The sequence below is a fragment of the Zeus faber genome, assembly GCF_960531495.2.
Source record: "Zeus faber genome assembly, chromosome: 5".
Lineage (NCBI taxonomy): Eukaryota > Metazoa > Chordata > Actinopteri > Zeiformes > Zeidae > Zeus > Zeus faber.
Genome location: NC_137192.1, coordinates 6,122,094 through 6,136,862, shown reverse-complemented (window position 1 = coordinate 6,136,862; position 14,769 = coordinate 6,122,094). Strand labels below are relative to the sequence as shown.

The following is a 14,769-nucleotide window of genomic DNA, read 5'->3' as shown; positions in this document are numbered from 1 at the left end:
CGTTGTGACATTTCACTCCCAGGGTGTCCATGCACGCATTTACCTCAGGAAAAAGATCGCCCCCTGTCGTCGTCCTTTTCATCGACCGCATTGCTGCCAGCTCCTCTGTAATCTTGAAGTCAGTTATCCAACGGACAAATATATTGTAAGTAGCTGGGCTGTGTCACGGACATCACAGCTCTCGTCCAAAGCCAAGGAGAAAAGTCAAAACTTGCCACTTCACGTTGCAGCTGAAGCTCCAGATTCCCCGCAATTTCCTCGATCCTTCTTGTTACGATTCGCCTGGACAGCGGGACTGGCTCAAATGCTCCTTTTTTTTCAGGGCATATTAGTGCTGCAGAGTCCACCAAGCACTCTTTGACAAACTCCCCCTCCGAGAATGGCTTACTGTTTTAAGCAATTTTGTGGGATATAACAAAGCTGGTCGTGGTTGCTGCATCCCTGGATGTGTGAAGCTTGGTAAAAAAGCCTTGCTGCTTTTGCAGCTTAGCTAGCAAAGCTTCCGATGTCCGCGCCCTTTCAGAATCAGTCAAGTTTTTGTATTTCTCCGCGTGTTTCGTCTCATAATGCCGACTCAAATTGTAGTCCTTAAACACGGCGATCTGCTCCCCGCAAACTAAACACACAGCTTTACCTCCGACTTCAGTAAATAAATACTTAGCAGTCCAATTTTTGTTTAAAAGCCTGCATTCGGCATCTACCTTTCTTTTTTGAGCATGAGCGGATATTTTTGAGGGCTAAAGTCGTCTTGTGACCTGCTTGTGACGGTGATCCAATCATGTGCACGTCTTGATATACGTATTGCGTCATTATGTACGTCAATAAAAAACAACTTCAAAATAAAAGCAATGCAGCTTTAGTCCATGCATGAGGTGAATTTAGAAAATGTTTAATTTGTAATTTCCAATTAACCTTACGCGGGCCAGTCAGAGTCAACCAAAGGGCTGTATGTGGCCCGGGCGCCATACAATGCCCAGGTCTGGTGCAGCAGGACGGCGCCATGTTGGATCTCTACCCATCTTCTCGTGAGATCACACCCACCAACGCTCTTGGCGATTTCAGAAATGCGCGACAATGCGGGTTTTGCTGCGGTGGGTCACATATTATCCTCACTCCAGCAAGCATAATCCACACGCTATTAAACTTCTATGCAATCCGCCCAACTGCGGCAATATGAAGTGAATGCTGTGGGGGCTTGGTAACATGATATGGGCTTTCATCCACTTGGTTCAAGATTTTTGTGTGTGATTTTCTCTTCTTTGATTTCAAGATTAATTTGACAAACAAAAATGTAATACCTGTATTAAATGATTGAATGAGACAGATTGCAAAATTCAGAGTAGAACCGGGGGCTTGAAATTACCAACGTCAAGATGGAACGCCTTCTTTCCACACTAGACCAATGGGAAACTTCTCGACCATCCCTCCACCAATGGCCGTCGAAGGAAGGGACTTCCAGTTCCGCCCCCTCAAGATTCAAGATTTCAAGATTTTTTATTTGTCACATACATATACATACTTCCATACATATCTGCAGTGAAATGTAATAAGGCAAATTGTCAAATTGGCAAATTGTCTCCCAGTCCTCTTCACGGAGACTCAAGCCCTCTCATGACCACTATTTTTACCTTGAAACTTCAATTTCCTTGGCGCAATTCCAAACAGCCTCCTTTCTATTTGCACTCCTTTTTCAGAAACCATCTTTCCCGTGCTACAACTTAGCCGAGTTGTAGAGATCCTCAGAGACATGTTGATCATTTTAACCCTCCGCCTCCTCCCTCAACTTGGTGCGGAGCACAACGCAACACAGGTAATCGAGTTATTTTTGGACTAACCACCAACCTAAAATACGCCAAGCACCGGAGGATCCCAGCCAAACACCTTTCGCCACCTCTTACCATTCTGAATAATACGTGGGAGTCTGCGATATTATCTCGGATCCAAGTCAAGGCTACAACGACTGGGAGCCAAACAAACAGTGACCCAGGAAGACATGAAACCAGTCAGCCGAGGGCGCTGGTAAGCTCATGGTTGGTTTGGGCACAATGAGTTCTTTATTTTTATTATTCAGCTTACGATGACTCAGCTGCGTCCTTTTACACATTCAAATGAAATCCCTCCAATTCAAACTATAGTTACTATCTATATCTATACTACTCCCTAACCAGAACACCCCTTCTATTCCTCTTGTGTGTGTTTGTGTTTAACTTGCTTTAATTCCCCTATTTCTACCTCTTAAGAAGTAGATGGATATTTATCTCATATTCTGTGTGAGAATTTCTGACCGGAAGACATGCAACCCTGAAGAACACGGACGGTATTACAAAATTGGTGGCGCCCAACTCAACAATAAATATTAATTATAGGTCCTCATCACCCTACAAGTGCCGCCCAACGCGGGGCCTCATCATTATTATACAGTATATTAGAGAGATCTTAGAGGTAGGAGCAGGTCAGGCCAAAACTGGAACCACTCGCTATTCCCTATAACCTGAACCTCAGGACCATGGACAGCTCTGCAGGCCGTGGCCTCGGGCGCAGCAGCTTGGAACTAGATAGAGCAAAATATACTAAATCAACTGCCATCATTTCTACATTGAAATATTAGGATTCAGAGAGAACTAGAATTTCTTAAGTAAAAATGTAAAAATATACACATTTTAGTAATGCAATAAATTGACTGTGTTATTATAGATCAACACATTTACTTGAGATTTACTCTATTTAAATGTTTTATGCACATCAACCTAAAATACCCGGGGTCTCCTGACCCCGGGTGTTTTAAGTTTTATATTCATTTAAGACTGATAATTTATAAAACAGGCAGTGGTGGGAATGCATAATGACTCCCCAATGGAGCAGGATTTACGTTGCCACATGGATCATTGCGATCGGCTGCAAAACAAGGGCAAATTGCACTCAGCAGCATAAGTTTATGGCCTATAATTAGTGCAATACCTTTTGTGAATCGGATGCTAAAACGTTGACGATAGCAGGTGCAATCAATGCGCAATTCATGGTGCTTTTGGTAGCCGCAATCCATTTCTTTGTGAATTCGCCCCAGGGAGTTGCCAGGTCGCCGCACATGCATCATTTATCAGGTCACCAGTCACAGAGTCTTTGAGAGTCCATAAGGGTCTGAGCGTTTCACTTTGTCCAGGCAGCACTGATACTTTAAGTGTTCTACTAGTCCTGAGCCCAACTTTTTATTTTTTTTGTTTATTTATATTATTTGCAGCAAAAGGAAGGCTTGATGTTCACCATGATATAAGTTCAAGTTCGACAGCCTGTAGCAGCAATAGAGAAACCACAAGTTCACAACTAAATCATCACTAGTCTTGTATGCAATAAGCCACATCTGTGCTGTTTCGTATGTGCAGCAATTCTTCACGAGATGACAAAAAATATGTAAACTCTAATGCTGAACATGTAAACTAAAAAGCAGAAACGGCAGTCAGCTGTTTCAGCCATATCAGATGTTAGATCTTCCACGGAGCTGCTTCAACATGTCATACTGTTACTGTACTTTGAGCCTTATTCCCTTTGTATTATGAGCCAAATCATAAAACCAATATCTAAAACAAATGTGTAAACAAGTACAAGTCCAAACTCATAAGGGATAACAATAATTTATAATAATTTTGTGCTTCACCTTCTGTCAAAGGTGCTGTGCGGTGACAACATGCACAATCTCCTGATGAGAAGATAGAGAGGACTGATGGAGTGACCAACTGATCCACCACAGGACAAGAGGGATCCAGAATCTGAGTGCTATGATGAAAAAATACAACTGGCAAACCTGTCTCAATCAGTCAATGTCTGCTTATTTATTAAGTTTTGTAGTTCAAAGCTGATTGTGTTAATGTATAGGGCAACATAATTGACTGCTATAATATAGTTATAATAAATGGCCATTGTGTAAAAAAAAAAATTACCTTAAGGTGTTATAAGCACGACATCATATCTCCATAGACTTCAATATAAAATGTGATTCTCATTAAATTGTTGTTATAAACATAACTTTCAACATGTGGCAGGTGGCATCAAGTAAAAAAAGGGAGGTGCGCCATTTAGTAAAGTTGCAGATATAGGGCTACCTGCAGGAGGAACATAAGGTTGCAGCTGTTGTTTCTGGCCGGGGGAGTGAGGTAGGTGCACAACTCACCTCGCCGGCTGGTAGTCGATAGGAACTATGTCGACGTACCAGCAGAGCATCAGTGGTCCATTTGCTGCTCTTGCCATTGATTTATTTTTGTTGTTTTTTTCTGGTTTGTTTGGGTTTATTTTCTGTCTAGTCCGCCCTGGCAAGTGAGCCGGTAGCAGGCAAAAACATATGGGTATGGCCCTTGTATAAGTATATTCGAATAGAATGTGACAACGTGGTTGTATCAATGTACTGCACGTCTCAACATTAATGTGGATTTCTTTTGGGATTTTCAGTACAGAAAAATATCTTTTATAACTTTTTAAAATTATTTACAGAGAGTTTATTCGTCCTCACCTGAAAATAAATTGAAAATATATACTAAACAATATACTATATAACTAAATACTGAATAATTCCTCCCCAAATGGAGCATCTCGGGTGTAAGCAGTGTGCATGTCCATTCCATGACTATTTGTGTATTGAGTAATGCCATATTAAAATAGCCTTGAACTTTTGAAGATACTCAGCATTGAATGGAATTGAAGTGTTTCTTGTAAATATTCAATTCCACTAAAGTTGGGAGTTCATTTTTCAACTTTGGAGTTTAAGTTGGATGTTGCAGTGGCAGATGAATTTCGCTGGGTGGCGCCAACTATTCCCGATTGACGTCAAAGCGCACAGCAGCCAACAGGGAAGCAACCCTGTCCTTGTTACCAGCTTTTGATAGAGGCTTCTTAGAATTAAAAAAAAGAAAATAATCTTTGAAAAATTAAGTCCAGGCCATGTTTTTTTTTTTTATCAACAGTTTGGATAGAAATGTGGTCTCAAATTAGTGGATGCTTTTTTTTCCAAGTATGAATGATAAAGTCAAAGAATTGATTAGTAATCGACCTACTCCATGAAAACAAAGCAGCCAATACACGGAGAGACACAACGAGTGCCAGAAGGTGGTTGTGGAGTTAATACGCGTTTGCTTGCGTCTGTGTCTTTCCAAATGTGTAAACACACAGAATTCCTTTTTAGCAGGACCGCAGAAGTCATTCAAGGCCCTTTCACGCCTATTCCACGGAACAGCTTGGGGCTGGAGATAGGAGACGTATTTATTTCTCTTCTCGCAGGCTACTGTCTATGTACGTCATCAATATATTGGTATCTTAACCATTTCATGAATGCAGAGCGATTCACTGATCCCAGTGAATCGCTCCATTGTGTTTACAGCAGGAGTGCTGCAGAGGTTACTCTACCGCTTCCTACTGCAGGGGAAGGATGATATCTTAAAATACATCTTTTGGAAATTTTTAAAGAATCTGGGTTATATCGGGTCCAACATGACAGACCAAAGGCCGTTGGATGAGAGGGCTTCTTTAGAGCTTCCAGTTCACACCCATGGCCTCCTCCGCTTCCCGAGACGGACGTTGCCCGGAATATCTATCAATGATGACTTGATAGAGAGTAAGAGATGTCTAGACACATTAGCACGGGTGTCTTTCTTAGCACACGCTTTTTAATCCGAATATAATTCCCAAATCTGTGGATTAAGTCACTCTGCACCTTTGCCACTACGAGCCGTTACCCATTAATATCACAGGGATTGTCCTAAGTATACCGATGATAACAGCCTCATCTTAACACACGGGACCAGGAGCAAGTCTCTTTTAGCCGACGGGAAGACCCAGAGAATATCCACAATAAGCACCACAGAGAGTCTGGCCTGAGGAGTGTGACGGTTACTCTGGGAGAAGCCAGTTGATGAGAAGCTAGTTGATGAGTGCATCACAAATGGTCAAGAAACAAATAGTATGGCCCTGATCCTAGAGTTATCTTCAGCTCCAAACTGAGTTCAGCAGAGAAGACTCTCCACGAGGCCATTTGCCATTTGGTTTTCCTTCTGTTATAGTCAGTCTTGGCTGAAGACACCACTCATCAGAGAGAAGACGAACAAGGGGATCATGGCTGATCACCATTGTGTCTGTGGCCTTTTGCAGATGCTCTTTGGTTGGCTACTAAGTACTAAAAGGAATGCAACTGTTTAATGGACAGGTAAGTATACCAGTATATCCAAGTTTTCAAAGCTTGAATGAAATTATGAAAAACACTTGTTTTTTGCTTAAGATGTGCATTTTTTCCTGTTTCACGGTTTCATTTTTACACAAGGTTTGAGGTTTACCTTGTTGATAAATCGGGGATGTCTTCACATAAAACTCAGTGACCCCCCCCTTGCAAACTCACAAAGCCTGTGGTCAGTCCAGTGTTCAAACAAAAGTTATTGGCTTTAAAGTGACAAGTTATATTATAATGGCCCATTCAAATTCACATACCATAGCTATTTACCTTTATCCGTCATTTTTTGCATTTTCTCAAACTACAGGTGAAACAAACCAAGTAACAGTAACATTTGACGAATGGCTCCCAATTCCCTGCGTTTTGACATTTCCATCTGCCATTTTGTTGTTTTGGATTGAAGTACGTACAATATCAGTTGACTCACCATGTCGTGTTTTTTATCAGCATTGTCGTGAAACGTAATAAATAAATGAATAAATAAATAAATAAATAAATAAATAAATACATACATAAATAATGTAATAAACAAACGTTAACTTACTTGCATTTCGTAAACATGGCATCCTAATGAACCATAGTGAAATTCATTATGTTATACTGGAGACGATAGGGACATCTAGTGGACAAACCCATCCACTACAGTTCATATAACTGATCTAAGCAAAGCCTTGGAACTTTTAGGACAATTTATACATACACACACATATATATATATATATATATATATATATATATATATATATATATATAGCAAACCATGTGACTTTGATGCCCGATTTGATTGTGAATTTCAATGTGTCCATTTATCCATTTTGTTTACAGCTCATGCAATCTGCATGTGCCGTTGTGAGTTTAAAGGTTCAAAAAGTGTTGAGCTCCTGGTTGTTCTGAGTGCAATCTCCTAAAAATATAAATAATAGATATGATGATGATGATGATGATGATGATGACAATAACAATAATAATAACAATAATAATATAATAATAATAAATGCTTTGTGGAAGCTTGGAGAAGCAAACCATGAGGAAAGCCATATATGTTTCTTCCACTATACAGAAATTTAAATGAATCACAATTCAAAGACACAATATTACTTTATGGATTCAGTGTGTTACATTATTTGCAGCACTAAAATCACAGTTTGGTATTGTTTCATATTTTGTACGTAATGTCCGTCAGGGAATCATATTTTCGCGGACAGATCGAGTCTGACTAAAGTTTGTCCCTCAGGGGAGCTGGGATGGATTGAACGAAGAGGCCGAAGTCCACAGACAGGAACCTGCTGCGTGTTCGGAGATTTTGGAATTTGTTGTTTAAGGTAACTTTTCCATCTTGTCGGTCAGAGGGGATAGGATGTTCTGGGATAACGGATAATGTGCCTGTGGGAAGGGGGGCGGGGGTCACACAAAATTGAGTGGCATGCTGTTGAATCCATTCACCATGACCTAGAAAACACAAAGGAAAAGAATAGAAATCCAAATGGCCAAGGCGGCAGGATAAATAGGGGGACTGGTGGCGCAGGCTGGTTTAGAGGTCACAACGTCCTAGAAAGAGGACACATCAGCCGGACACAATGGAATGGGCGGTAGAACGGGTGGAGTCGATGAGTACAGGACACCACCAGGAGTTTTTCACCCGGACCCGTTGTCCGATGCCTGGCTCAACCCTAGCTCCATAACGGCCCCCCGCTCATTTTCATTTGGACTTCTGCATAGCCGGGTCCCGTGAAAACCACAACCGTATGAGCAATACGACCCAAACAGTCTAAAAAGTACGGTGCACTTTGCAACACAAACTACCTCAAACTTCCTCAAACATATTTGGGATAACCCGCTGCGATGGCGCAATATGTCACTTGTGTGTAAATGCCAATAATAACCGATAGAAATGATAATTTCCACCAGTGGGAACAGTGCGAGCTGCAAAGAAGAAGCCATCTGGCTGACACTTTGAATGCGGAAATTATCTTTTCTATCGCTTATTTTGACTGTTATTTGACTGTACGCTTATTATGACGATTTGGGTTAGAGTACTACTTTGCCAGCGACGGGTGGAATTTTGACGGGACCCAGCTATTCAGAAGTCCTAACGACAATGAGCCGTTACGGGGCCAGCTCAACCCCTACAGTAGGTTAGTAAGTGTGCACTGCGCTCCAACGTGAACCCCTTCCGTCCTGGGAGTCAACTGGAGATAACGTCAGTGGAGGCGTTAAAGAGTGAGGAGGATGAGGGGATGACGTTAGAGAACAGCAATCAAGGTCATGGCTGATAGTGTTGGGGGGGTCGATATCGCCTGGGGCAAGGAGGTGGGGGCGGTCCAACTAGGGTAATATTGAAAAGTAGGATGCACAGTGACAATGGCCTGCAGAGACTGGCACAGTGTGTTGATTGAGGGGGGGGGGGGGGCTCTCTCTCTCTCTCTCTCTCTCTCTCTCTCTCTCTCTGTGGGGGTGGGGGGGGTAGCCCCTCTCCTTGTTAACATCTGTTCTGTGCGAGGGCAGAGCCCGAACATAATCCCCCCTAGTTAAAATTCATAGATGTCCCCCACCCACCACCCACCCCTCCTGTTCAAACTAGGGTCCCCGTGCATTTTTCTCAGCTCCTTCGAGGGCCATCGACTTTAATGAGGCATTGTGTCACGCGTGAAGCAAGATCCAGTTTGTCTATTTCTATAACCTGTGAAATGTGAAAACTGATTGAGGGTTTTGTTGCACAAAAAAAACATTTCTATATGATTTATTTGAAGGCAATCCTGGTTCTTATTGTTCTACATATTTTGCTATTGAGCAATAATTTGATATTATTTTGTAATTATTATTTAATATATATATATATATATATATGTATTTGTATATATATATATATTTAATATATATTTAATTTTATATATACTTTTATTATAATTATATATTTAATTACATATGTACATTTAATATGTATATTTTATTAATAAACCTTCAGGTAATAACAATAGAAAGTAGGCTAATCTAAAAAGGAGCTGAAGCAGATTGAGATTTGAGAGAAAGATGCATGTGCGTATTGGTGTGGGGGGTGGTGGGGCACTTGGCACTGGGGTGAGCCTAATCATGGGCCAGCAGAAATCCTCACAGATGAGAGGGGGTGGGGGATGTCCCCTGGGTGACTCACTTTGACTAGCTTTGAAAAAAACAAACCAAAACCTGCTTCACCTCGACATAAAGGCTGATCTTCATGGCGCAATCCCCTTTAGCATGGACATGCAGGTTGGAGAGCTTACTTTACCTTTTTACTGGACTGTACGCACCCTATCCTGGTGCAGCTGGACACAGACATATCCCTCCCATTTCCTTGCATAAAGATCACAGGGCTTTTCCATTGTTCCACTGGCTGTGTCTCCACAACACTGTGGCACTCCTTTCCTTCCCCGACACCCTACTGCCAACTGGAAAAAAATCACATTTCATCCAGAAAGGGTTAGGGGCCAATATAAGAGAAAAAAAATGCTTACCACATTTTAAAAGTGTGCCATGCCATTGTTTCAACGGTCCATTTTTCTGAAACCCCAATAGTCTGAAAGATGTCCCATTGGACACAGCCCATTGGACATTTACGGCACCCTTACCCTCATCATCTCGAACCTTTTACCTAAACCTAACCATCTCTAAGCTTATAAATAAACGTGACCATCTCTAAGCTTATACCTAATGCCATGGGCACAATACACAACTTAAAAAGCTGTCAGATCGCTGGCTAAAATGTTATAGTCTGAACTCGGCATAACCTTAACCATCAACCACGCAACATTTTTAGGACCATTGGGGTTTCTGAATAATGGGCATTCGGAACAATGGGCAGTCCCCTTTAAAAGGCCAGTGGCGTCCTGTGTTTTTTCTGCTTTCAGTCTCCGGGTTTATTCTGAGCTAAAAAAAAATTGTGTTTGAGTGTTGAGAGGACTGACTCTCAAATAATAATAGAGACCAGGATAAATGTGTGATGGGACCATGCTCTGCTTTTACAGATAGAAAGAAGAATAGTAAAAACAAAATCACCCATGTATTTATGTCTGGTGTCAGTCGGGTGTCAGCTTATAAATGCTTTAAAACTCATGTCTAACAGAAGCAATCGGCGTCCACGACCCACTTAAGTTTAAAAATGAGGCAGCTCAAATGATGAACATTCTATCGATCACTTAATCTAAATTAAGAGTTAAATCAAATTAGGGGTTTATACAAAAGGGATGGGAGAAATTAAGTGTTTACTTTTCCTGCCCATTTTTTTGTTAAGAATATACTGAAAGCTTTTTTTAAATCATTATAGTATTGCTTGTATTTCTTATCTATGGTTTCTCATTTTCAAAACGAAAAATCCATTAAGGCTATATATATAGGTACATGCATCAAAAGCATAGTTACAATATTGCAATTATCTATTTGCATATAAATAAACAAACAAACAAACAAATAAATGAAAAAGTATATAAATAAATAAATATATATATATATATATATATATATATAGCTGTAAACCCGTCAGCATAATTGGTTTGTTTTCCATATTCATTGCCTTTCACTTGTTGTGCGATCTGTGCACCAACAATGGAGACAGCTTATACAAGAGCACCTGCAAATACATTCAGTGGCTGTTTCTTATAATGTACCAGCTAAAACAAAGTATGAATAATAACAATTAAAAAACACCAACAAAGAATTCTTCCTGTTTACCACTTTAAGTGTGATGGAAGTAATAAAAACAATGTATCATTTATAAGGAGAAGAGGAAGAAGAAGGGTGATCCATCCACCGAATGTCGAACCCATCTATTTTAAGGGGTCGCTATTGGATCCCTATTGATATTGCTTGGACTATTTTATTTTTAACTTGGCGTTTTTTAGGCTAAAATTATCTGACGACAACAGCAGTATGCAGAGACATGGTTGAGGACTTGTTAGGACCAGGATGTTTCAGATGTCTGCTCATTCGCAGCAGAAATTTGTGAAAAATTGTCTGAATTTTACCGAAAGTAGAAGAACGTTGAAGTAATTTGATTAGTTTCCGGAGCAGGCCGCTTTGAACCAATGCTATATAAGTCCAAGCTTTGTTTCTCAGAAGTCATTCGCATCCAGCCACTTGCAGTTAGACAGACAACTTGAGTCGATGCTGCGTTTAAAATAAACTCTGAAAACTGTAACTCGTCCTGCGTTTTACAAAACCCCGAAAACTATAATCGGTCACAGAAGGCGTCTTGCACCGCAGGAAGTTCTAAGAATTTGGAGGAACTAGGGCTGGGCGATAAAACGATCTTGATTATAATCACGATAAATCTTTCACAATAACGATGATACATTTATTATCTTTATTTTCAATACAGTCCGGTTTCTTCTACCTACAAAGAAACGACACAAACAGCCAACTGTACAGCAGAGAAATAATTAAGAAAAGAATCCGAAATTTTCAATGAAGTCTGGTCTGACACGGTTGGTGAGAGTCTGCGTAAAATCACAGAGCGCAGATTCACGAACCTCAGATTACTGAACCTCGAAACCCTGTAATATGTAACTAACATGACTTAAATGTATTGCTGCCTGCAGTAATATTTATGATTATTATGACAATTATGACTATTATTATATCTATAAATCATATTGTATGCAGTTTTGAAGGGCTTCGTTTTATGCGATTAAAACTCAAATAATTGCAAAGGAGAAGCCATTTAAGTCAGTCTGCGCATAGGTTTTCTGTGTAAGTGTAACTTTGATACTACACTTTTTTGTTACGTTAAAGGTGACCTGTTGTGCTCTTTTTAATATAGATCTCTGAGGTCCCCAAAACATGATTTTGAAGCTTTTTGCAGAAAATACCACTCGGACTATGCATTCAAGCCATTGTGACATGCCTAAACCCGGCCTTTAATTGTGAAAGAGCAGCCAAGCCACTAGTTCTGAGCCAATGGAATTTGGGCTTTACTCCGGGCTCCGTTTTATTTACTTCCTCAACTGATTTCACCTTATCAGTACACTCATGTGTTTCTGAACACATTCGAGGCGAGAAATAAGCAATCCATTTGCTGAATCTTCACTCAGATTAGATCTACAGGGCCTACTTTAAGGCAGACGCAGGGATTTTTTGAAGATAAAATAAAATACATACTTCTAGAGTAAAAACCACACTCTTTTTTTTTTTTATTGGTTTCGTTTGGAGAAACGCGGAGGGGATCGGATGGAACAGATGACCATAAAGAAGAATAAGATAAGACACCGAAAACACCTTTGAAAACCGAGTGGTCATTATTTTGCGTCATTATTCCACACGTGGCCACGTCTAATATGAACATTCGACATTGTAACGTTATATATGAGGGGGGGAAAAAAAGGAAAACATAACGGGTCCGCTTTGAAACGCGTTTCGTAGCTTGTGGGGGAAAAAAAAAAAACAGGCGTGAGAAATAAACACAAATGTATTGTGGGGCTTCCAGGTTTTAAACCCGGAAACCACTTCCGAGTTCCCCCGGAGCTCCGCGCACGCAGCGGCCGAGTGACCCCGGCTTTTAAAGCGTGGAGCGCTGAGCACGGAGCGCTCTCCCATTGGACAGCTGCTGTCTCGCGCAGGGCCAGAGGGGCGTGGTCTGTTACAGAGCGCCTGTGTGTGTGTGTGTGTGTGTGTGTATGTGTGTGTGTGTGTGTGTGTGTACGTACGGATGGACTTTGTCCAACAGCCGTCATGCCGACAAGGCGCCTTTCTTCGGAGACCCAACCGACACCTTGAGTCAGGACCGGGTACCTGTTCTGGCAACGCACCGCCTTCCGGGGGCTTTGGCAGCGAGGCTTGTGGGATGCACAACTAAGCGGCAACGACGGAAAACCCGGCTGTTCGGACAACACGGCGGAGTTGGCGTCGGTGCACCGCGGCAAGCCGCCAACAAAGGGAAACAAGGTGAGAGCGAGCGTTTCAACCTGCTGATGAACTGATCCCAAAGCCGACACGGAACCATCCAAACGGCACACCGTCGTGGGCGTGTGGCTTTGTGGACTTTGTGATGTCGCGTGTGTCTTAACTCATGTATACATTTCTAAATTGAACAGGCGACTCAATGATTTGTTTGTTCATTGTTTTAATGAAATATATATTATTATATTTAATAACTGCAAGACTGACCGCCGTGGATAGGTAAACAGATTGTTGAAGTGCTTGTGCGTCGATGACAACAGGTGCTTCGTTACCTGTTAAGTACAGAGAAACCGCCCAGAGATTGTGAATAAGTCGTGGACAGGGGTCTAGGTCTACATACCCACACGGAGACAACTTGGTCATTTTTCTGCAAAGATCCTCTCTCTCTCTCCAGTCTGTCTGAATATCCTGTTTCCTGGACTGGACTAACAATGGGGAGGGGGCGGGGGTGCCTGTGATATCCTGCCCTGTCTGTGTCACCACGGACCATAAAAATTGGACTTCAAGTTGTGATACACACAAATCCAGAGTTCATAAAACATACACATAAAACGTATATTTAGGCCTGTTTCAGTGGCAAGTCATCGAGGGCTGCCATCATCTTTCAATTATAGTCAGTGGGTGGCAGAGCCAAGCTGGACAATGGAGATGCTCTACCAATAGCTTTGTAGATAGTCCAGTGTAGTGTTGAAGCACATGGGAGATAAAAGGTAAGATATTGAATATATGGTTAATGTGGCTCACTTACCCTGTGAGTCACTTATCCTCCCTCTCTCTTTCTCTCTCTCTCTCACGCATGCAAATTAAAAAGGCAGTGCAGCATTGTGTGGGCCACAGTCTAGGGTGTTCAGTTGCTTTTAATGAGGTCAGCACTTTCAATTCAATACGACTATCAGTTGTCACAGAATATTCCAAACAGTGATGTGTGCGTGGCACCGTAGAGACAGAACTTGTTTCCCAAGCAAATGAAAAAGAGGTGGTAAATGAACGGCTTCATCTCCGCCACTTCATCTTTTGAGAATGTAAATAAGATTTAGCATGGTGCTCCTTCTGTCCGGGCCAAACTGTTGTTCATGCCGATGTACTGCACAGGGTGTTTTATCACGCCCAGGCAGCCAGCGAGTGTGAATTGTACTCACAGTATTTTCCCACCTCTCTCCCTGTGTTGTCTGAGAAATTGCTCCTAAGCAATTTTTTGGTGTGTTTGTAGTTTTCCCACACATCTTTGTTTAAACACCCCCTATGTACCCTTTTAAAGGTGAGGACTGGCTGTTATGTGATACTCTCCCAGAAACCATTTTCACCCGCCAGGCAATTTTGGACCACAGAGTATCTGTGCAGACAATCAGACAAATCAAAGATCAAGCTATCGATTGAGTACAAAGAATGTCTAGTGGTGAGAGCGAGAACAAAAATAATGCAATAATTCCAACAAATGCCATTTTTAGGATGCATTTGTGTATTGGAGTCACTGTGTACTGTGAACGTACTATTTAAGTTGGATTTGGATAGGTATCAGCTTACCGTGTAGGCAGCGTCTTTGTTTTTTAAAATGCAGTATGTGAACAGACTTGCCTCACCAGCTACTCTCCTTAATTGTCACAAGGCTTAATGGAGGTTCAGGCATTAAAGCA

General features: G+C 41.4%; 1 protein-coding gene across 1 annotated transcript in view; it reads left to right on the top strand.

Moving 5' to 3' along the window:
* The first annotated feature begins 12,906 nt into the window (after positions 1-12,906).
* The window catches only part of frmd4ba (FERM domain containing 4Ba), a 50,325-nt gene continuing 48,462 nt past the window's right edge, over positions 12,907-14,769 (top strand). The window contains exon 1 of the mRNA XM_080000947.1: positions 12,907-13,120. The gene's annotated coding sequence lies outside the window, so the exon portion shown is untranslated. The remainder of the gene's footprint in view (positions 13,121-14,769) is intronic.